We start from the raw sequence: 25416 nt of genomic DNA on the forward strand, positions 1-25416 counted from the left end.
AAAGAAAGGAATATGTCTTGGGACTTCTACTTGAGACAAGTATTGCCTAGCATCCCATTCCAGTCTCCACCCACCACCAATATTTATGAGATGATGAAAAAAAAAAAAAAAAACAGCTCCCTTTCTTGTCATAGGACATTGCTGCTAACCTGCAGGGGTGACTGCTAGCCAAACATATGGTCAAACTCCAGCTTCCACAGAGAGCTACAGGCGGAGTGAAAGCAAGACCATTTCATCACAGACTTTTAGCTGTGGTCACCACTGGTCTCTATATGGTTTGTCAAAACCAGCGGAAAACTCCTCTGTAATAGTAAATGCCCTATTTCTTACTTTTCTACTCCACAGGATGCTACAGAAAGAATTTAAACAGATTTAACAAAACAGCCAAACAAATAAAAGGGCAAATCCTTGTATTCCAAAACATGGGCTTTTCTTCCTTAATGTCATATGGAATCATTTAAAAATAAATTCTCCCTGAAAACATCTCCCTACCCTTCTTGTATACTTTAAAACCATATGTCCCACAGTACTACACACTAGCAAGCTGCTTTTTTTTTTTTCTTTCTGCCAAGGAGGGGGGAATATTTTTCCCTACTGGGGAGAAGAAGCAGTTTGGGGAAAGACATTCTTAGCAGAAAATTGGTGCCAGAGCCCTCCAAAAGTTGCCAATGAATTTAATGTTTAATATGTTACAGAAAGTAAGCATTATTAAAGACATAGGGAGTAATCATATAAACTGTATTTAAATAACAGAGATTAATTTAAATAACACCAAAGTTAGTTTGCATTCTTGGCCTAGTTTTTTCTGTTCCAGCCCTGCACGAATTTTTGGAATGTGGCTTTCCAGTGTGCCAGTCAAAGCTCAAATGTTGCCTGGAAAAGGTTGTAATCTTAGACCGAGTCCAGAGAGGTGGTTGCTTGGACAAGATGTTCTCAATTGTTTCCTTTCTCTACAGAATGCATACCATCCCCTCCTTCCCAATTCTGACACTGTCCATTGACTTAAATTTACCTCTGGACCCAATCTGAGGTTATAGGTGATCAGACAGCCACGGGAACGTAGCTGAACAAAGCTATGACTCTAGGAATTTGCACTGGGGCCCTGTGGGGACAAAGACCCAATGGCAGCCTTGCCAGAGTTCACCCCTGAAGCTTTATCATTATTGTTGTTGTTATTGTTGTTATTATTGCCAAAGGCCTTAACTCAGTGTTTTTCAAACTTGGCAACTTTAAGATATGTGGACTTCAACTCCCAGAATTCCCCAGTCAGCATGCTGGCTGGGGAATTCTGGCAGTTTTTCAGAAACTTTATTTCAGTCATTGACCAATAAAATTCTGGGAATTCTGGGAGATGAACTCCACACAACTTAAAGTTACCAAGTTTGAAAAACACTGCCTTAAATGAAGTTGCACTGGTGCAGTATAATTTGCAGCTCAGAAGGTGTGATTGGGCCTATTTGATGTTGAACTTCCTGCCCTTTGTTCTGTCTCCAGAGCTGAGGAGCATCATTAACATATCCTTGAGATTTTCTTTCTTCTCACAAGAAAGGCCCCAACAGAGCATATTTACAGACTGAACCGTCTGAATCTCCACTTTTGAAACAATGCTTCGTCCCACACAAGACAGCCTATTCACCTCAGCTTACCATCAGAGTCCTCTCTTCCTGCAAAACACACCATTTTGTACCCCCGAGATGGCAGCCCAACCACCAGGCAGAGGTCATTCTCAGCCACTGGCCTCGGATTTTAGAAGTCTCCCCACAGAGGGCTGGGTCCCCCCCTTTTTTTTTTTCCTTTGACTTTCAGCAGATGGTAAAACTTTCTTCTTCTCTTCTTCCTCCACTTTATTATCAACATTTGAAATGATCTGGAATGTACTCCTTCAGGAATTGTACTTGGTCCCCTTTCTCTTCCTTTTTAGTCAGGCCTCTTGAATTACAATCATTTTAGTTGCTGTTTTAATTGGGTTTTAATTGCTTCTGTCAGCTGCCTAGAATGCTGTAGGGACCAAAAGGACAGATACATATTGAAATAAAATAACAAACAGATAAACATTTACCTGCTTTTTTATATGCTGAAGTATACAAAAGCATCCTTTTGTATCCTTTTTGTGCTTTTTCATGCTTATAGTTTGGTGCTATTTTATATATAACAATTTGCTATGTTAAATTTATTTGGTATGTTTAATACTAGTGGTTTTATTAGCTGATACTTCTTAATAGAATTACAAGCACGATAGAGGTATGTTTACTGTTACTATTACTCTTTCTGTTGCTACAAAATAAATTATAAAGATGATGTAGCATAAGATAGTTAAGGAAAAGGCCAGGAGTGGGGGAGGGGTGGCGAGAGAGAGAGAGGCATCACATCTCTGTCTGGAAAACACTCAAAGCAGATAACAGTTAAAATTATATCTTTGGCAGAATTTATTAACATCTGTGTGTTCATGTTAACCTGACCTTAAAGGTCAAGGCATCCAGTTACATGCAAAAGACCAAGAGGATTTATATAAAGTATTGAAACATAAGATTTGAAATATCAAGATGTAATGCCAGTTTACTGAAGAAACCTTATTTATTGGATGACATTCTTTCATTAATTACCAGGCTAAAAATGTTTAAGGTTAGTACCACATCCTTTAACCTGAGCAGGGTTTTGAACATAGCTGCCAAGACATAATCTTGTAGTGGAGTGGGGGCTTGAAGTGACTCCAGAAGGATGTTCAGAAATAACTACATCCTCCTGCTTCTTTAAAAGTTGCATAGAAGATGTGTGGCTTCTGTAACCACTATAAAGTCAGGTGGGAAGTTATTCATTATACACAGACCTTGTCCTGCTTTGACCAAAGAAGAAAACTGCAGACATTCCAGCTTCAGAAGCTTAATCCAGGCGAGAGAAATGGAATTTTGGCAGGCAAATCTTTGACCTGAATAATCCTCCTAAAAACCAAATCCATAATTGGGTGGTGGTTCTTTTTTTATATATATATAATTTTATTAAACATTTTAAAAGGGAAGATAAAAACTAATGCAAACTAACATAAAGTAAGAAGGAAAAAAGAAAAAGAAAGAAATCAAAGAGAAAGCTAAAAATACAAGAAAGGAAAAAAGAAAAAGAAAAACAGAAAAGAAAGAAAAATGATACAAAAAAGTGCCTTCCAACTTTCTTTACAGCAGTTATAAGTGCAATTATAAATTTACCTCTTACTCTAAAGTCACGACATGACTCTCTTATTTCTATAATCTATCCTGTCTAATCTTCAAAACCATAAAATCGTAAGTTCGTTTTTTCTGTTTTACGTAAAAAGCCCATAAGGGGTTCCAGTCAGCAATACATGTAGATATTGTCTTTTCTCTAATCAAAAAGATCAATTTGGCCATCTCAGCAAGTTCTATCATCTTCACCAACCATTCCTGCATTGTAGGCATTGCCAAATCTTTCCATCTTTGTGCATACAATAATCTTGCTGCCATTATCATATACAAAAAGTTCCATGACTTTTTTCCAGTTGTTTCTCTATGAGTCCCAAAAGAAAGACCTCTGGTCTCAATTGTATGTTGATCTTTAAAATCCTCTGAATCAGTGTATGTATTTGAATCCAAAGTTTTCTAGCTTTTTTACATGTCCACCAAGCATGATAAAATGTCCCTTCTTGTTTACATTTCCAACATACATTTGAACTGCCTTTATACATTCTAGACAATTTCTCTGGTGACATATACCAACAGTACATCATTTAATAAAATTATCTTTAAGATTATAAGATAATGTAAATTTCAATCCTTTCAACCACACATTTTCCCATTGTTCCATCTGTATATTATAACCAAAATGTTTAGCCCATTTTATCATACAGTCTTTCACCTGTTCTTCTTCTATTTCAAATTTCAATAAAAGTTTAGGTATTTTAGCAATTATGTATTCATCATTTGTACACAATTCTGACTCAGTCTTACAATGTTTTAAACCATAAACTCTTTTGTCTACTTTAAATCTTTGTAATAACTGTAGATAAGAAAACCATTGGCAACTATATCTTTCTGCCACCAGTTCTTTTGATTTTATTTTGTATTCCCCTTGACAGAATTCTAGTATCTCATGATATGTTAACCATTTGTGTTTGCCTACAGTATTATTTCTTGCCTATAGAATGCTTCTTGTGCTGAGAGCCACAAAGGTGCTTTCGGGCATAGCCTGGATTTGTATCTATTCTATATTCTCAGTATGGCGCGTCTAACATAATGATTTTTTAAATCTACATTAACCTTGACTTTATCATACCTCAAATGTCCATGCCACCCAAATCTCAGGTCATGTCTTCCTAAGTCCAAAAGATTTCTATTTCTCAGCACACCACCCACTGTTTTATCCAAAACAAACAGCAAGCTACAAAATACAATTTCAAGCCAGGTAAACCCAATCCTCATCTTTCCTTTGCATCTTGTAACACCTTATATTTAAGGTGGCAGGGGAAAAAAACATTTACTCATAGTTTTTTTCACTATGAGTAAACATAAACTTAGATATATTCTTTTGTCACTGTTTAAATGGTGCATCAGTCGTCAAAACAGGTATTGTCTGAAACAAAAATATCATTCTAAGCAATACGTTCATCTATATCACAGAAATTGGGTGGTTCTTCAAGGCTCATCAATGTCTTGGATGCCTGGGTAGTAGCAGTAGGCAGGATTGCCTTCTGCCAACTTCTGTGGGTAGGCAGCAATGACTCCACCTAGAGAAACTAGACCTTGAGGGTGTGCACTTCAGACAATATAACATGCAGCCATTCAAACCCTCCTTGAGGCTAGAGAATCAGATCATATTGCACCAATCCTGTGCCAATTGCACTGATTGCCAGTATGTTTCCAGATCCAGTTCAAAAGGTGGACCTGTGTTTTTAAAGCCTTAAGTGGGTGGGTGCAAGTAATTTGAAGAAGTCCCTACTCCCACATAGTTCCACAATTGGCTGTTCTTTTCTGTTCCTTGACAGCTCCTCTCTTTGGAACCTTTGTTCAAACATTCTGTGGCATTTTTACTTTAATTAGGGGATGAGTGGTTCTTGAAGCAAGCACCATGTCTCTCCCCACCTCCCAAGTAATTGTTGATATTTCCCAAACCCTATAAAAGTGACCAGTTTAAGCTTGCTTGCTAGTGTGAACATGGCTGTGGACCTTATTTACTTTCTACCTCTGCTTTTTTTGCCTGCTTAAGCAAGGAAGAAGGAGGAGACTTGTCAAGATTAACAGAGTTATGAGTTTAATATATAGGCAGCCTATCTAAGTTTAATTATCTGATCCTGAGATGAGAAATTGACAGAGGAGATGGATAAGAAGAGGGGGAGAACATCTGAGCTTTCACTCACAGTCTGGATTTCCTGACCCCATTTGGAACTCCGCTGTGCTTGAAATCATGGGAACAACAATCAGAATATAAGCAAATTATACCGCTTATTTTTGTATAATGTTAAAGTTTTGGATAAATAAATATTGTATTTGCTTATCATTTTCTACCAATTTATTCATGCTGAGATATTCATACACAAGTGCACCCTAGAGGGTGGAGTTTGTTTAGTTAACAGCCGCTTTCAGCAATAGGTTATCTCTGAGCTTTAACATTTTAATTACTTTCTTTTTTCCCTTGCAAGTATATGCATTACATTTGCAGCTGAAAATCTAATTTTCAGATGGGGTGGGGGAGACAAAAATCTCTGAGGACTATTAAGCTCATCTGCAGGGGAAAACAGCTATGTTGTTACTACTAGTAACCGAACCAGGGTCTCTTGTATGAAAAGTGTGTGCTGTGTTCTCTGTCTGCAGCAGAGAAAGAGAGAAAATACCTGAAAATACCTGAATTACTCCCTACACCTAGTCTCATGAATATGGGTGCGCCAAGGAATAACATCCAATAAGGTTTGCTGGCATTTCACATCATGTATCTGTAGTAGATAGGAGAGATGTTACTCCTTGCATGAGCATTATTAACACAAGCATGGAGATCTGAGTGGCAACAAGTGAGTAAGTGCACTGGACTCATACCAGCCTCTGTTCTGTTTATATGGGGAACCCATACTATATAGCTTTCCCCAGTTTTGCCGCCTCTTGATTATCCCTCCTATTTGGCCATGCCAATCATGTCCAAAATCATCATCGTGACACTGATGTTCATCTGATGAAGATCTCTTTTTTAAAAAAGGGGGGAATGGGTGACAAGCCTTATGGGAATTCAGCTGTTTATGGATTTCTGTTTAAACCAGTCATCCTGTAAGGAATCCATGCAATCTTGTACAATGCATGTTCGAAATGGGCAGGGTTTCAATGGCATGGCTTTCAATTACTACAATCTTAACATTTTTGACCTCCTTCCCCCATAGACACCTTTGCTTCCGGTTTAGATTATCAACACTCTTTGCAAAGGATTTATGATTAGAAAACAATGTAATTTATCAGACAATTCAGGCACCCATTTTAATGAATTCCAGCAGCACAATGGTATGCTGTCCCAATTTCATTGACCAGAAATGTAAGTCTCAATGAAAAAGTTTCTTTCAGTTATAGCTTTAGCAGGGAATAATTTTAGATCAGGTATTTTGGCCCATTCTTCCTGTCATTATGGGAAATGTTTGTGCAGCAGACCTTTTTCTAAACAATGTTTGCTAACTCTTTTGGCTACGTACTGAAATAGGTTGTTTGTTTGGCCAGGTAGAATTGATAAGAATCAGCTGCCAGTATATCTTGAGCCAGAAAGAAAAAAGGGAGGGAGGGGATTAGGTTGGCATCCTACGTAAATCTAGAAAAGGGTTCCTCCTTTGATTATTTTCATATTGAAGAATTAGCTGTTGTTGGGGAAGGGGGTACCTACCTTGAAAGACTGACATTATCTGACTTGATTTCACATTTGTGGGGGCAAAAGCAAGAAAGAGTCCAATGGCAACAAACACTAAGGCAAAGTGTAGTGTCATGTCAGCAAGCTTTCACTCTCTTCCTTACACTGTCTCCTTCCCAAATCTTGTCCAGAAGCTTCCTTAACCTTCCAAAACAGAGTTGGAGGCTGTGTGAGAACTGCATGCAAATCAAATCAAATCAAATCAAATCAGTGTATTGATTAGCTCTTAGGCCATATCAGAATACAGAATTTCAAACACAAAATGTTAATAAAACCCAATATAAAAACAAATTAGGTAAAATGGAAATAAAATACAGTGATTAAATATACAAATAAGTGACAGTACAGATCATATTTCCGTGCCACCCCTACAATTTACCCCAATCAACCCCACTTATGCAGATCTCAACCATATTGTTTTACTCAGATACTGAGCTGTATTATATGTTATTTTCAAATTCTGACCACACATAAAATATATTGTTTTAATATGTGGTTCCCAATGGGTCATTCGATTAATGTACGATCCAAGGTACATATCTCTCTCCTTCTTATACAAATTACAATCAAATAATATATGTGCTAAGTCTTCTATCTCTGATGCTCCACAGATACAAATGTGTTCAATATAAGGGATACGATGAAACCTCCCATATCTAACCATTGTTTCAAGCTGGTCAAATCTCACTCAGGTAAATACCTCCCTAAGGTGTTTTGGCATTTGTATCTTTAAATAGTTGGCAGTTTGAAAAGTATGTTTATATTGGCTCAGCCATTTCAGATTGCCAACCTTACTAAGGGTGGCTATGTCCTTCTGTGCTTCTATGTCCAAGATTCTTTGAGCAGCTCTCTTTTTGACTTGTTCTCCAGTTGCACAAGAGACAGGAAGACCACAGCTTCTTATATAATTTGCCAACTGTATAATCCAGGAGGTCTGTAACTGGGATTTTATCTGCTGTAGTAAACACAGCTTTGGAAGTCTGTCAGTCTCCATTTCATTAATTTTACACCAACAGTTATATGCTCTGATTTTAGACAGTGAATCGATTGTATAAATACCCAGTTCGGCTCTAACTGCAGCAGCAGAGGTCCTTTTGTCTACACCCAAAATACTTCTTAGATGCTGGGATTGTGTTTGTTCTAATAATGAAGTGGAATTTAAGCCCCAAACGTAAGTAATCATAGTTACGTAAACGTAGCCCCAAACGTAAAAAATCATAGTTATCCAAGTTCCCTAGCCCCAATAATCAAAGTATATAAAGCTATGTTTACTCCTATTCTCTTATATGGAGAATATATAAGAGAATATAATATATAAGCTGCTCCATATAAGAGAATAGGAGTAAACATAGCTTTATATACTTTGATTGTTGGGGCTAGGGAACTTGGATAACTATGATTTTTTAATTTAAGCAGTAGATTCAAATGTGCCTTTGCTCTGAGTGAGCTCTGTTGATGATGACAAACCCAAAATCCAGTCTCAGAGAAAGTTACGCCTAGGTAAGGAAAGGTGTTAACTTGTTCAATTGGTTCACCATCTAACTGCCATCTATGTCTCTGATGTGGTTTTCCAAACATGATAATTTTTTATTTTTGTTTTGATTTATTCATGATTAAAGAGTTATCCTGACAACAGGAGCTAAGTCTTCTTAGCAGCCTACGCAGTCCTACTTGTGAGTATGATAATAATATCATATCATTGGCATAGAGCAAGATGTTGCAATATGTATTTAGGACCCTAGGCATGCGTACCTTCATTAATTCTGGTAAGTCCTGCATGCAAGGAGTTGAGTCATCTCCTCTCTGCTTGACTGATGGATACTGTGTCTGAAAAGAAAAATGTGGCAGGTGCTATATAAAACTTACTACAAATTTTAAAAATAAATCCATTTACATCTCTGCTTCTTTTTAAAATGTCTGGGAAACATTTTAATATAATTCAAATGATGATAGCCCTTTATTACAGATGATGGAGAAATCTGAATGTGAACTTACCTAAGTTCTAATGCTGAACTTTTCATCAGTACATGAACTAAAACTCAGCCTTTCAAATCTGCATTTATCCACATTTTCCAATGCAGGTTTTTTAAATAAATCATATTAAAGCCTGCATAAAAAGGCGGGCACTCATTTTTTAAAAAAAGGACAAAAAATTGCAAATAGCAATTATTATGTCTGAAGAAATGTATACAAAGTACATGCAAATTTTAGTGTGAACTTTAAAAAAAATCTCAAAGTAGCAAAAAAAAAAAAAAGACACTGAGAAACTAGAAAAACTGAAATTGATAGGTTCACTTCCCTACCTTTTAAATGGTCTTTTTGTAATTAGTTCCCCACTCAATATTACCTCATTGTGCTGTTTATGGAGGCCAGATCTTAACTGCAGACATTCTGGCTCAGAACTCTTGACTTTCTTTGCATAACCAGCCATTCTCCACCCAGATCTGTTGGGACTCCCTGTTCTGCAGCAGCTCTCAGCAATAGCCAAAGGTCTTTCTTTGCCCTGAGACAGGAAGAAAAATCAAATGAAAGAAACTTGTAAAATTAAATTATGGGTAATTTACTACTTTGCCATGGTCTCCCAAGGCTGATCCTCATCATAGGACACCTCATCCAGCTTAATTGGTGGGCTTGATTCAGAATGCCAAAAACAACTAGCTTTCAAAATACAAAGTCATAAAGGAAATGAGTTAGTCTTCAGGACTGATATAACTATTGGTAGTTTAGGTGCTGGGCATAGTCAGTGTTTTCTCTCCCCTGCATAATGCTGAATTTCTGTCAGTTGCTTTCCTTTTCTTTTGACAGGCAGTCTAAACCCAGGAACTGGACTGTCCGGATGGCTGTGTTTTTATTGCCCAGAGGCTCCCCATCCTGGCAAACTGCCACCCTCTTAAGAAACTTTGCCTCAGCCTGTGTAGAAAATTTTCCAGCTTTCCCTTCTTAAGAATTGTTTGTTCTTGGGTTGCCTATCTGCTGCAACTTCAGTATTCCAACACCCAAACTGAATAACATGTCCAAAATGCGTGTCTGAAAAAATGCTTCATTCCACCACCACCCCGCATGTCCAGATCTAAAGGCTGAATGTCACACTTCACTCTTTCATAAACTTATTTTGAATGTTATTAATTCCTGGACAATTGTTTCCCTATTTAAATATTGTTAAATCTAGGACTAGCTTTTAAATGGATCATTGTTGGGGTGGGTGGGTCTTTTTTGATACAGGAAACGTTTAAGCTGGTTAACACTGAAGGAAACTGAACAGCAGCCTTGGTTATTCAAGTTTAGTTCCTTATGAGTTCTAGAGGGGAGAAACGTCTCATCTTTAGAGAAAACTGCATTCAGAATTGCAATTAGGGAGGGCACTTAGTCTATTCCTGTATTTTCAGACTATAGGTCAGATTTTTCCCAACTTGGTACCTTCCAGATATATTGGACTATTAAATAAAGGTTAGAACTCTCATAATTTCCAACCCATATAGGAACTGCAGACCAGCCTAGATGGCATCACAGTGGGAAAGATTTATGAGGCTGTGTTATGCAGTGTTCAAACAAATTCCTTTATATTTTCAGTGGATAGCACAAAAGTTTCTGTCATCCTTGCTCAGCTAGATTTCCAATCAGATTAGGAGACCCAATGTAGCTAAATCTATACACATATACAGACCTTTCCTACCTCCCTTAAATGGAGACATGATTTCAGATTTTTGGATTGACTCATAACTTTTGTAATTTTATGAATTTCGGTGGGTGACATGAGATAATTGTGGCCACCTTGTGCTTTTATGAGGTTACTGAAAGGGATTATCATCTTCCAGTTGGGCATTATGAAACTGGCTTGAAGCAATTGCTCAAATGACTTATAGTTCCATCACTTTCTTCACTGGCCCACCACAAAAGCAAGCACCAAGTTCTTGATTGTTCTGTATTAACCACAATGAGCTACCAGGGTCCTATGTTCACTCACTGCTTTGACATCCCATCACATGGGCCAAGCAATCTACTCTTCATTCTTCAGGTGCTTCAGAGTACTCACCAAAGTAGGTTAACTAATTGGATGTGTATACCACCTGCTATAGAATGAAAACAAATGAAGAATAAGGTAAATATGGGGGAGTTTCTTTCCTAACCAGAACCTTGTTTAGTCCACTGGATCCCATTTCCAAATTCTAAAAAAGACCTGACCATACCCTCAAGCACAGCTATAGATATACAATGCGGGTCATTTTTGTGGAGGATCCTGGGCCTTTAACAGCTTCTAACAGGCTCTGACACCAAGAGCATCCCACACACATCACTAAACATTATGTGCAATGAAAGTCACTCCTGCAGCATGCACCTCAGTAGTGCACACAGGTCCTTTTCCTCTGACAAGCAGGTCACAACAACTAAGCATTAGTAAATCAACTTTATTCCAGAAGCTGTAACTGGTTAGAGCCAGCTGGAAGTGGAATCAGGTTGCCTTTAAGGCAATCTAATAATAGATCCCACTGCTAGGACAAATCAAATAGATCATTATCATGGCCTTCATACTGCTTCATTTACCTTGATGAAGGAAATGGGTAAGTGGGGGAAAATATTCTAACTACCATTGACACTAAACATGTCAATGGTAGTTAGAATATATACACAAACTACTGGAGGTACATATACAGTGGAACCTCGGGTTACGAATGCTTCTGTTCACGAACTTTTCGGGTGACGACCAGCTCCGGTCGCAAAATTTTGCTTCGGTTCGCAAACTCCGCCTCGGGTTACGAACAGGATACGCGGCCATTTTCCCGCCCGTGACACATGGTCCGCGGCCATTTTTCCGCCCCTGACACGTGGTCCGTGGCCATTTTCCGCCCCTGACACGTGGTCCGCGGCCATTTTCCGCCCCTGACATGTGGTCCGCGGCCATTTTTCCGCCCCTGACACGTGGTCCGCGGCCATTTTCCGCCCCTGACATGTGGTCTGCAGCCATTTTCCACCCCTGACATGTGGTCCGTGGCCATTTTTCCACCCCTGACACGTGGTCCCCGGCCATTTTCCGCCCCGGACACGTGGTCGTAGGGAGGGGGACTCTCCCTCCAAGCAATAGCCGCCTCCCTGTCCTCCACACCAGAACGGATTAATGGTAATTACATTGAACCTTATGGGAAAATTTGCTTCGGGTCGCGACCAATTCGAGTCGCGACCAGAGTCGCGGAACGAATTAAGTTCGTGAACCGAGGTTCCACTGTATATCAGATACATGATGATTATCCTTCTTGCATGTAATAACAAAGCAGTAATTATTTCAAGGATCTCTTGGAACACTAGAAATACATTCACCTAATAATCTTTTGCTGTTTTCCTATTAATTTTAATGATATTCCAAGAACTGTAAAAAAGGATGCAATTTAACATCAGACAAAAGGTCAAATTAGGATTCACAGTCAAATCTGGACTAGCCAAAAAACCAAATTTAATAACAAATGCTGTAATAGTGATACTTGAGTGACATTGCAGACCACTGTAACTATTAATGAGGTCCATGCCCCCAATGACCTATGTTGTTACCACTTCAAAATAGAATGAGCATTAGTATTTGCATAGTGATTTGCTTTTCCTTTATAGCCATGTTCAAACAATGCTGCCAAGTCTACCTATGCATTTATATAAATGTTCTCTTTATTTACAGTTATTCTTCAAAAGCATGCAAGTGACTGCTACTAAAAATACAGGATCATTGCATTCCAACCAAGCTATCTGTATGGTATGACATCTTTCAACTCCTGCAACTTCACTTCTTAAAGTTTTTATCTCAATTAGAAAACCGGCAAAGCACAGCTAACAGCTTTTGCTGACAGTGACACTGGGCAGTTACATTTCATCTGTTGAGCCTAGAGAGTTATAGAGGTGAACTGCCTGTTTCCAATGATCCTTAGCTTATATGCCTTCCCTCACTTCTCCCATGTTTAGAGCCAGGAAAAGTCCTAATCCACTTTCAGGTCCTGATTTAATTTCAAAAGCCCCCTGTGTGACCCTTTCAAACATCTGACAAGAGTGATCTGTTCCTTCCTTGGCACTGGGTGGGGAAGAAGGAGAAACAAAAGTGGGGGAAAATTCACTGAAGAAAGCAGGTGACAGAAGAGTTGGCCTACTTTGGGTTTTTAACCCATTTGTTGCTGACATGTGACCTCAACAGATTATCTTTTAGGATTACAGCTTTTGATGGGAAAAATGGATCCGCTACGCCAGGTTACAGCTCTGTGGTCCTGCTATTGCTGGGGACTGCACCATCTTCATTCAGCAGCTGCGCTTTCCATCTACTGAAAACAATTTAGCATTATGGGACAAATTCCAGTGAGTCATGAACTCATATTTTTCCTTTCCCTGTTTCTCTTTTGCTCAAGTATGGCAGCAAAGAATCAGGAAAATTATGTTCCCTTTTTAGATGGATTGCAGTTTGGTGTTATGACTAATAACAGTAACTCATGCCCTCATCACCCCTTCTTTAGACTATTGCAGGACACTCTATTTGGAACGGTCTATGAAGATCACCCAGAAGCTTCAATTAGCCAGAATGAAGCAGCCTGGTTATTAGTTGGATCTGCCACCAATTCTGGGACCTGCTTTGGCTTCCTATTAGCTTCCAGATGCAGTTCAAATGCCAGTCATGACCTATAACATCCTTCATGGCTTTTCATGAAGGTACTGCAGGATGGCCTTCTCCAACCAAAATCAACCTACCTAATTTGGGTGGCCCATTTCCAAAAAATACAGGAGATGGAGACTTACAGCCATTCCTTTTCAATAGAAGGACATATAACAACCTCAGGTGACATTACCTTAGCTGCCATTGTTTGGCTTTCTGGAAACTTTTGAAAACCAAATTATTTGGGAAAACCAATAGTGAATGACAGGATGCCCAGTTTCATTTATTAATGTTTATGGCTTTATTTCTCTTACCCTTATCATATTTTTTTTTTATTTTAAATGTTTGTTTTGCTCTTAACTACTGTAAACTACTGAGAGTTTGGTGACTGTGGTGGCTATAAATTTGATTGCTAAATAAATAAATTTAGAGTGTAATTTACCAAACCATCTCTAATGAACTCTTCCCCTCTAATTATGATCTGAAGGTGGCTTATTTTAGTATATTATTTGAGCATTAGTGCATAATATTAAGCTTAAAATGGTAATTTAGTTGTCCATAACCATACATACAGTAAATCAGAAAACGGAGGGAGTATCTGGACCTACTGAGCTTTGATCTTTGCAAATTCCCTGTGTTGCCAGTTCACTAGAGCAGCTTAGCATCCTGGGCTTGCCTGTCTAATCTGGCTATTATTCTCTTGGACAAGAAGACATATAAAGAGCTTCCTATTCCATCTGAACTCCACATTAAACAGCAAGGTTTTCCTAAGCACTGGCATGTTCCTCTATCCAAGACTTAATTTCATCAATTCTTCCACTTCATTTGTTCCTTGGCCCAGATCTGTTTTTCAAGTCTGACTACTAGAATCAACGTGCTATGGACAAGGAAGAGAGATATGCAGAGATAAGATGGACTTCAGTTCAATTTTCTCCTAAATAGTGCACTTACATTTCTGTCAAACATAGCTGTGCATGAACTGCCCAAATAATGAAGTGGTAAGGCACAGAATGCACCACACTTTTTAATGTGCCTAATTTTTCATCAAGGTAAGGATACTCAGAAGTAGGCAAATATTTTATCTTTTTTGCGGGGGGGGCAGCAAAATTATTTTAGTCCCACTAAGGCCAATAAGGCATATTATTGACCGTGCTGGTTGGGACTTCTTGCACTTGTACTCTTGACACATCTGGAAGTCACCAAGTTGGGGGAAGCTGCTTTAACTCAACTGAAGCTAAAATGTTTATTTATTTTTATTTATACATCACATTTATATAGCCACCCATCTCACACACTCTGGGCAGTGTACAACAATTAAAATAAAATAACAAGTGTTACATTTTGATCATAGCTATTCACAGAGAGGGCAAATGACAAAATGTGCATCACAATGTAAATCTCCTGACTTAGATACTTACTGTATGTCTGATGTCAACTAGGAAAGACTGCGATCTGTGTTGTGGCATTGCAATGCAGGTTGTATCATTTTTTTCATCATTGCAGTTTATACCAGATGACTATGCTCTGACCCCATTAAAGCCTGTAAATCATGATTAACTTGTTACATTGACCTGTATTCTGGCTCTTTGATCCAAGAGCTTTTTTTCTCCTCTTTACTTCTCTCTCCCCCTCCCCCCCCCTTACTTTCTCCTTTTCTTCTGTAGCTTCCTGAGCCACATCATAAGCTGGAGGGACCTCTGATCATTCTGGATCACAAGGGAGAAATGGTTATAGAAGGCTAGAGCAGTCAGAAAATCAGCACTATTGCTTTGTTCCTCCTCTAAGACCTCCATTCAAAGGAGCTCCCAAGAATGAACTTGATACAGCTGAATACAGCCTGAATACAAATTTCAGCAGGTTTAAAGTACAATTAACATCTTCTGCATTCAACCACTAAACATAACCAATACTCTGTTTAGATGCATGTCCTCTGCTTTCAGTGTGGCTGACAACTGTATATTACATTTACTGAGACTCACCCCCAGACTTTGTGGAAAGGAGTATTAATTAATTAATTAATTAATTAATTAAGCTTGCAGCTTAATTCCAACAACACCCATAATTTCTAATACTGGCGAAGGAGGGATAAGATTAAAGGGTCCTCAAACATTTGCATGCAGGAGCTAGGATTGCTTGCTTAAAAGGTTTCTACCCCCAAATTCATTTCAATTCTATTTTTATATAATTTTACTTTTGTGATTTGGCTACCTTGAAGTGGTATATCATGTACTTTGGGAGATCTGGTGAATCATCTCAATTAAAGCTCCCTTGACAGAGGAAATAGGCATTGGCCCCAGGCTAAATAATGTCCATGCTTAGTCTAAAGTAGGGCCTCTGGCTATTGTGGCAGATTTCCATTTGGCAGGTTTGTCAGAGGCTGGGATCTGACATTAAACAATATAGGAAGTGCTTCGGTTTAAATATTCAGCATCCCTAAAGGTATTTACCAAGAAGTCCAGTTCAGCTGCCACCCATAATGAATATTTCAGCTATCAAGGGAAAACTAAAATATGTCCATGAATATTAAACTGAATGTTCAAGTACCATGAATTCTTCATGGTACTTACACATTTCATCTCCCTCATTTTTCCCCTAGGGGAGAGCACAGAAGGAGTGACAGTAGGGAACAAAAAATCCTCCTTGCCCCAAAATAGCAATGCTAATAATTAAATAGAAAAAAGGGCATACATCTGGCAATTCTATCTATTTCACTCCTGGCTTAAGAGAAAAAGAGAGGGGAGCAGTAAACAACGTAAGAAATAAAACATGACAACTCTCCATTTTGTGACAGTTTTTCCAAGAATGGACAGCTGTAGTCTGAAGTTCAGGTAGAGCACAGGTAGTATCATGGACAATGGAAAACATTTTGTGTGTATCTTTTATGTGCACGGATATACATTTCCTCTATCAAGTATCACTTCTCCTGAGGAGTCATCTTTGAGTAAAAGATATCTTCTGCAATTCAAGTTTTATTTGGCAGTTTTCTTAAACAGCTGCACCACCATCAAATTAGCAGAAACAGCAAGGGCTGAAGCTAGTAAGAGAGAAATGAACAAACTTGAAGTGAAATGAAGAATGGCAAAGTGAAATGAACATGCCTTTTGACAAAAGGTCAGTAATTACCCTGTTTTGGCAGTAACTGAAGCAGGCAGTACCCAAATACAACTACAGAAGAAAGCAGCTCGAAGGGAATTTTTCTGGCCAAGGAGGAGAAAAATGTACACTTTAAGAAGCAGTTGATAACTGATTTGAGCAGCGATGCTTGCAATATGGCAGGCCACTTAATTTCTCTCCACTTTCAGATTAATGCAGAGATCCCCATGACCAGCATGGCCAATTGTAACTATTACATCCATGGGGTGGTGTCATGCTTAAATATCCCCCTCTCCCCATGCTGTACAGTCTTTTTGTTTGGATAACAAACTGAATACTGGAATAGGCATGTCAGGAAATACCATGTCACTTTCATCTTCTCTTTCAGGGAAGAACACATATTTTGAATTAAGAAAATCAGGAGGAATTCTATTTCTCCAAACTCAAATATCAAACTGCCAGATAAGTATGCACATATGAACTTAATAATGTGGTGGATCAGAACATTGTTGTCCATCGGCCTCCATACGTTTCAAATAGCCTGATGCAGTATTTGCTTCAAAGATGTAAGACGTTATGTCAGAAATACCTGTTTGAAGAAATAATACATTTAGACATGCTAATTTTGAAAGAGAAAAATGCTGTTATGAAATACATATTTGAACCTGTATATATTTGACAATTTTCATGGACTTTTTGTTCAGACCACAAGACAAAGCAAACTTCCCAGTTTTCCCTATCCATGTCCTTTAGGTTGATTGGACTTGGGAAAAATCAAGGTCCACGCTACGTTCCTCCATCAGGAGATGCTCAGGGTGGTTTATTCAGCCAGGTACAACTTTGACTTAGGAAGGTGGGTTGAATGAGGAAGTCATTTGGGACTAGTCATTTGGGACTAGAGGAACTAAGCATGCTTTCTTGCATACTTTCTTTAGTCATAGACAAATCACTGCCTGGTCAGGTTTAGGCTTTGTGACTTCCAGATAGCATCAGAACACCTACCCTTTGAAAGGTCCTCATGTCCTAATCATCCCTGAAATCTATTTGGTTGGGAGGAGAAGGATGGTTGCTTAGTGCCTTTGTTTAGGCTCTGGAATCTCCCGATGAAGCATGACTTCCTCAATTTCTGAGATTATTGATTTTTTTCTTCATTTTCCATTGTTTCAACTGCTATTATTTATATTTTTAATAATTTTATGGCTGCTATTTCTTATCAGCCATGTACACATGTTTTAAACAATTCTACACATTTATAAAATTGTTATCTATCAAAATGTCTCTAAATGTAAACTATTTCATAAATTGCATGACGATTCTTTTCCCTTTAAAGTTATATTCCTTTTTGTTCTATTTATTTAAATGCAATGATAGGAAATATGCAATTTATTTTTCTTCCATGAATGTTGTACAGTACTTCCATGATAAAATGGCCTTATCATTCCTCAAAACTGCTATTGCTATCAGTTATGCACGTGTGCCTGCAATTTTTTATCAAAATGCTCAAAAAATTAATTGCAGGATCTTCTGGCCCATCATGGCCCATGACCGACCTGAATGTTAACACATGGAAGGAAGCAATAATAACTACAGCTTGCTCAAATTATATATATAAAGTAGAAAGCCTGGGTAGTAATTCTAACAGAAAGAAATTATGTAGAATTGTTTTCTAATAATAATACATCTTCCTAATGATTCCTAGTCATAATTCCAGTTGTAATCCATGCATTTTTGTAATAGGTTTACCCAGTTTCAGCTAATATTACTTTTTCATATATCTTCAGCCTTCTACATGGTATCCTATACACAATTCCAGAGAATCTGAGAATTGACTGATTAACATTTTTAATAGCAAGTGGGTGAAGAGAGGGACTTTAGTATGAATTATGCAAAATAAGGAAATGCGTAAGTCAGATGTGCTATAAAATTCAGCATTTTTATTGCAGAATTTTTATTTTATTTAGTGGCACATGCATGCACTTTCATTTAATTTCTTTTTAGACTATCTGTGCTAATCTGTTGCAGCAAAAACAATAATCTTACAGCACCTAAAGGACTAACCAATTCATTACAAGAGCATACATTTTAGTAGAGGTCTTCCAACACCAATATGTGGAGGGAGTTGAGCCCTGAGATTAGGTCCAGAAGGTTGGGCAGCAACTTCTCTGTGCAGCAAACCAACTGGTACCCCAGTACCAGGCTTGGATAATAGATGCCATGTTGGCCTGTTCACTCACCATCTTATTGTGGATGAGCCAGGCCTTACTATTGAATTAAGGCCTAGCATTAGCCATCAGCAGCTTAAATCCAAGATAACAAGTGATTCAACCATCAGGACCCAGAAATAGAACAATCAGGCCAGAAAGGGGGATCAACACCAAATTGTTGACACCACCACCCCTTTCTGGAAAGGCAAAGCCAGCACCCTCCACCTTCCCCTCAAGCTATGTTGGGTTAGTAAGAAAAAAAACCCTTCATACTATTCTAGCACACTTCCAGAAGGCAAGCATTGGACTTTCTTTCCTCATTCATCCACCCACCCGTATATACTTCCCTAGGCACCCTCCCATAAGATATAGGGCCCCACCCCTGGCTTATACTCTCACTCTATATTTTTAATGTTTTATGGTATTTTAAAAAGATATTTTAGGATTTACTGCATAATGGCTAAGCCAAAACATTTAACATGTTAAATGAATTCACTCACTTCTGAGTTCATTCATTCATAAACTAACCAAAATAGCCGTGTTCTTACAATACATTAAGCCATAGAATCATAGAGTTGGAAGTGACCTAAGAGGTCATCAAGTCCAACCCCTGCACACTGCAGGACTCACTACACTATCCCCGATAGATGACTATCCAGCCCCTGTTTAAAAATCTCTAGTGAAGGGGTAGAAACCACTCCATGCAGTAACCTATTCCAGTGACTGACAGCTCTTACTGTCAAAAAGTTCTTCCTAATGTCTACTCTGAATCTATATCCTTGAAGTTTCATCCCACTAATGGGGTGCAGCAAGTGAGAAGAAGTACAAACCCTCTACAGTGTGACAGTTCTTCTAACAAAACTGAGAATATCATGTGAATGCAGCTGCTAAGTCTAACCCATCTGGCTAAAAATGCTCTGTAAACCCAGTTATTAGGAAACTTGAGTCTCACTTTTGTAATCAAATTTGCTAGATCATCTTTTCCCACAAGTAATTTTCTCGAAAAAGAAAGCCTAGCCTTGAAGTATATGAAAACAGAGCCAGCCTTGTATCAATGTTGTTAATGTAATACAGGTAAAAAAAAAGTTTTGTTTTTCTCATGTATCATATCCATTTATAAGCACCTGCATATATACGCTACAATTTCAGACTTTTCATCAATATCTTATTTTGTACAGTATGCATTGAAATTTAAGATTTGATTAGGCCTACCAGATCAAACTGTTTCCAAAATGTATTGAATAGCATATTTGATGGAAGATCTCTTGTGGAGTCCTTGGTGTTCTCTGAGCTTCGTTGTTTTCTTGCAAATGTTTTGTTATCTGGCTAGGTAACATCTTCAGTGATAGCACCGAACAACCAAGCTCAGAGAACACCAAGGACTCCACAGTTCAACCCTGAGCTACACATATTCTCTTCTATTGGAAGATCTCTTCTTCACTTATATATTCAGTTTGAAAATTACCTTAAACCTTTGCAGTAAGATGTACATTTGATCTTCAGTTGGAAGCACTTTTTATGGAAGCATATTTCTGAATTCAAAACCAGAATTAAAGATTTATATAGGACATATATTCAAAGTATGTATTGATAACCAACATGACAACTATAGGCCAGTCCCAGTATCTAGGTGATATCTCACAATGACATTTTCTATTTTGCCTTCGTCAGCATAATTTTTTGTTGGTCAATCAGTAGCTTCTACATGGCTCTCCAGAACCTATTTTGCAGCCCTCAAGGCACCCATAGGCTGCATCACTGAAATGTTCAACCATGTAATGTCTTCTGATTTTTGGATCAGAGATATTCATCTTACTTCTTAAACCAACTGAAGTTTCAGCCCCCTCCAACCTGATGATATCATTATACTGCCAGCCATGTTCCTTGAAAACTCCAGGACTGAATATAATAAAATAGAATAATTTTTAAAAATCAATAAAATAAAAATAAATGCTGTCCCTGGCCATAAAAATAGTTGTCAACCCTTATGGCCAAGCACTACTCTAACGCCAATCACCTATACATATAGGAGGTTAACTCATAAGGATGATACAGAGTTCCTAAACTGTATCTCCAAAATTATATGCTTGTGATTGCAAGTAACTATGTTTACTCTCAGATCAGATTCTGTGGATTGAAGCAGCATAAAATAAATAAATCAGCCTTTGGAAAGGACACATGACACAATTGCTTTCTGGCACCCTCTTTTTCTGTTGGATCCTGACCTGGTCTTGGGCTAGACCAATAGGGATTATAACATAATGTTGCTCAAAAACCTAGACCAAAGAGTGAGTGGTTATGTTGTCATAGGCAATGCCCTATAGCAGTCAAGGCAGTGTAAGATTCTTGACTGCCCTGTCCTGATTATAACAATGCATATTCATCCAGGGAAAACACTGCAGACAGTCCAGAGGTAGAGAATGGGTTAAACAATCTGATATAATTTAATATTTCCTTGTGACACATCTCTGTGAAGTATCTCTGGATTCTGTCTTTTTCAGTTCTTTGGAAGAGTCTTAATTACTGTATTTAAATACATGGAGAAGATTCTTTGAATAATGCAGAGTTATTAACTGTATCAAGTTAGGCAACCAGGAAATTATAATACATTGCAACTTCTCTGAACCCCAACCACATGGGACCACTAGCAACAGATTATGAAAACTGTGGAGAGAGAGAGAGAGAGAGAGAGATGGAGATGTGTGTGTGTGTGTGTGTGTGTGTGTGTGTCATCGGTTCTATACAAAAGGTTTTTTTTAGGGAAATAGAAATTCTGGCCTTCCTATAGCAACAGTAAGTCTGAAGAGACAGGGTGGGAACTAGGGGACTCAGCTGAAGACTACCTTCAGCCATGGAAATTCACTGGATGGCTTTATAATTGTCAGTGTCTCTCAGCAGTACCTACTTCATAAAACTTCAGTGGGGAAACCTGAAAGAGAGATTCAGCTCCTGGAGGAAAGGTGAGGTACAAAATTAAAATGAATCATTGAACAATGTCTCTCTATTTAGGGGCAACATGCTGAACCTGATGAGAGCAAGCCAGCAGATCTGGATAAACTATTCTTGAGGTTCAAACTGACCTCAAGCTTGAATATAGGATGAAAAGCCTCTGGAATGTATACTAGTCTTTCAATGGGATTGTATATATTCTAACATGCCTCAAGCATACAAGCTAAAATGAGGCTTGTCCACACTTATATAACAGTCATAGTATAATATTGTCTGTTTGTGAGTCTTGGAAAAAGATCACACAGGTTAGCTAATATGCACTGTGTTTGAAATACTTGAAATGCTAGCATTTTCAGGGTGAAATATTGAGTAGCATAACAAACTAAATGTGAAAAAATTAGGTTCTTGAAGGTAAGGGAAACATGTATTTCTAAGACCATATTACAATCTTTCCTTGACAAGACATAGCTTATACCCCATATTGTCCATATGGCTTTTTCCATATAGCATGATAAATACTTTACGCAGCTAACATAAAACAAATGTATCTCTTTTCTTCATCGTACTTTACTTCTGCTGAACAAATAATGGGCTTGGCATTTTGCACGAAGCAATCTGTTTACCATCATAAGTAACATTACATTTTTTAAACTAAGAACATATTCCATGCATTTCTAACTATTTGTTTAAGTTGTAATATTGAAAAGATATTACTTGGGCACCATCTCACCAAATTGCCAGCATGATACTAACACTTTGAAATGATGGTTTGAAATAGTTACCTCTTTGAATTAAGAACTGGAATTAAAGATTCTCATAGGACATATATTCCAATTATGTATTCATACTAGCTGCCTTGTTTTTATTGATTATGTGCCATCATGTTGTTAGCTCCTAGCAACCACACAGATAGATTTTCACCATGATGATCTGTCCCTAATCTGGTCCTTCAGCACCCATTGCCACTGTAACTGAGTCCATCTGCCATGCTGCTGGTCATCCCTTCTTCCACCTTTCCCACCATTAGAGCTTTCTCCAGAGATCTAGGTCTTTGCATAATGTGTGCAATACATCAATGGTGAGATAGACATTCTGTAAACAAATAAATAAAGTTTCAATATCATACTTTAGTGTATATTTCAGTTTTTTAAAATCTGATTACATTTACTTCAGTTTTAACCTCCAAAAAGATCACTTAAACTAGAAACAGAACTTCAGTCTCTTTTCAAAATATAAACTCTCCAGAGCAATATACTGTACATATCCTTAATAACCACACAATCATGCGTGATGCAATATCTATGTTGCATAATTGTCTCTTTTATTTCTGTTTGTTTTATAATTTTTCAAGGTCCATGTTGCTTCACAACCATAAAATCACCCGAGTTATCATAAATAAGATTTGCAGCTGAATGAAAGCAGATTTTGAATTCTAACATTCCAAGCCTGTGACCTTGGATATCATCCTAGGGGCTATACAGCAGATTAGTTCATCCATAAAGGGAGGGTTTCAACCTTGGAACAGAAAAGGTTATGTTGGAGCACTCTTCACCACCACCACTCCCATCAGCCTCCAAGGACAGTTTTTCCAATATCAGAACCTCCTATTTCATTTAAGTTTCAACAGCTCTATAACAGGGGTTTGACAAGAAACAGAGTGGGAGATCTAGAGAATGCAAAGGAGCCTATATAAAATGAACCAGTTAACTCTGTGACCTAGATGACAAATTTAGCTAAGAGAAAATTGGCATCAAGTTGAAGGGCATCTATGTATGTACAAATCCCTTTCAGACTAATGCCACGAATATGCTGATTGGATGGGGCAGACATGCACATTACCATCTAGAGGGTGAGGCCAACCAAAATATTCTAGAGAACTCATTCTCTAGATCTTCATAGGTCTGATATTCATACTTTTCCAATTGCCAATAAAGAAGAATAACATCTTCAACCAGAACTAGGCTTTTCATACAATCAACAAAATCAATATCATCTGGAGGTATACTGGCTACTCCAACCATTTATCAAAATAAATAGTCATGAACATTAAATATTACCATTTTAAAAATACATATTTTAGGAGAAGTAGTAAGCTGTTAGTCCTGGGCAAATAATTTGACAAGGCACTCTGGATCTGAAACCTGAAGTCAAGTAGAAACTGCAGCCGTTCAAAGACTCAGCATGACTACCTTGAGATTCTCCAAGATCTTCTGGTCATTTTTGTTAGGATAACTGGAAACAGAGCAGCAGCTGCTTGGAATGTCCTACCTTCTAATTCATTTTTGGGAACACTTGTAAAGTCTTAAATGTTCAGATCCATAATATTTGAGAATTGCCAAGCTTATTTGTTTATGACAGAATTTATGCCCTATCTCTCTATCTATTCCAACTAGGGAATTTACAATAATAAAAATGCAGAGTATAAAATATAACAACATTAATATAATTAAAGTTAAAATTAAAATCACTCATTACAATAATTATCAGTTAAAAGCTTGGTGAAAGAAATGTGTTTTTACCATCTTTCTAAACACAATTTATTTTCAAATGTATGTTCAGACTATTAATTCCTTTATTGTAAGAGTCCTAAAATGTCATTGATTTACTTTGTTGTTGTTGTTGTTTGGAGGAGACTCAACCTTCTATCTCTAAACAAGAAATTAAAAATCCTACTTTCAGTATTATATGTTGTATGCAATTCTTTGCTTTTGGGTTTTGCTTCTGGATCAAATTTTCATGAAGTGGATTTATTTTTGCCAAATTTAAAATATCTGTAAAGAATTCTGAGGGATAATTCTAACATTCTTGGGAATATAGTTAGAAGAATCATCATACCATTAATGTTTCTTTCAGTACTTCAAAAAGTATCATGAGGTTACAGGGCACATGTACTTAATTCCATGGCTTGATGGAGGCAGGCCTTTAACCTTGCTTTGAAATCTATTCAGCCAACTAACCCAGTATGATATACTTGTAATAAATGTCAAAAGTTACAATAAGGTAAGTTTTTCCTCTATCAAATATTGAAATCTTACAATTTCTTTAGAACCAACTTACTTATCTCATATTGTTTCTTTCACAGGCCACTTTGGTCAAGTAAAAAGTTGGAATAAAAGAAACTGTAGTTATGTTTGTTTTAATTTCAAGAAGAAAATATGCAAAGTGGTCCATAGATTTTTTTTAAAGAAAGTGCTTTCTACAGAATTTTCCTTCCTTTCCTTTCCTTTCCTTTCCTTTCCTTTCCTTTCCTTTCCTTTCCTTTCCTTTCCTTTCCTTTCCTTTCCTTTCCTTTCCTTTCCTTTCCTTTCCTTTCCTTTCTTCCCCTCCCCTCCCCTCTCCTTCCCTTTCCCTTTCCTCCCTACTTCCTTTGTGAAGATTATTGCAGACCTCCAGGAATCTGGGGCAGGCATGGGATAATTCATTGCCCATACATCCTGAACTGTAGCTTCTTTCCAAATGATATTTCCGGAATGGAAAGTTAGCAGGTCCAACGTATGACAGGCTTGTAATCCTAGCTCCTCCCTTAGCTGTAATTGTCTAATGCCAGGATGAACTCATGTGGAATAGTAAGATCTGCTTGAGTATCATCTTTAAATGTGGAGTGTGAAACAGTTGGGAGACCTGTTTTTAAAAGGGTAACCTGAACCACTGGAAACCAGAACTCACAGT

The 25416-nt window shown here is 37.8% G+C and overlaps 1 long non-coding RNA gene across 1 annotated transcript; it reads right to left on the bottom strand.

Annotated features, from left to right (window-relative positions):
• Nucleotides 1-708: 708 nt before the first annotated feature.
• On the bottom strand, nucleotides 709-9913 carry LOC148217163 (uncharacterized). The gene is made up of 5 exons (XR_015798035.1): nucleotides 9230-9913; nucleotides 8635-8709; nucleotides 6859-7026; nucleotides 2828-2939; nucleotides 709-1998 (listed from the first exon to the last, which is right to left on the bottom strand). It is a non-coding gene; the product is annotated as an uncharacterized LOC148217163 (long non-coding RNA).
• Nucleotides 9914-25416: the final 15503 nt, after the last annotated feature.

This window comes from Python bivittatus, unplaced genomic scaffold, assembly GCF_059951505.1.
Source record: "Python bivittatus isolate LINGU-HERP-01145 unplaced genomic scaffold, Pbiv_v1 ctg000020_np1212, whole genome shotgun sequence".
In the NCBI taxonomy this organism is placed as follows: domain Eukaryota; kingdom Metazoa; phylum Chordata; class Lepidosauria; order Squamata; family Pythonidae; genus Python; species Python bivittatus.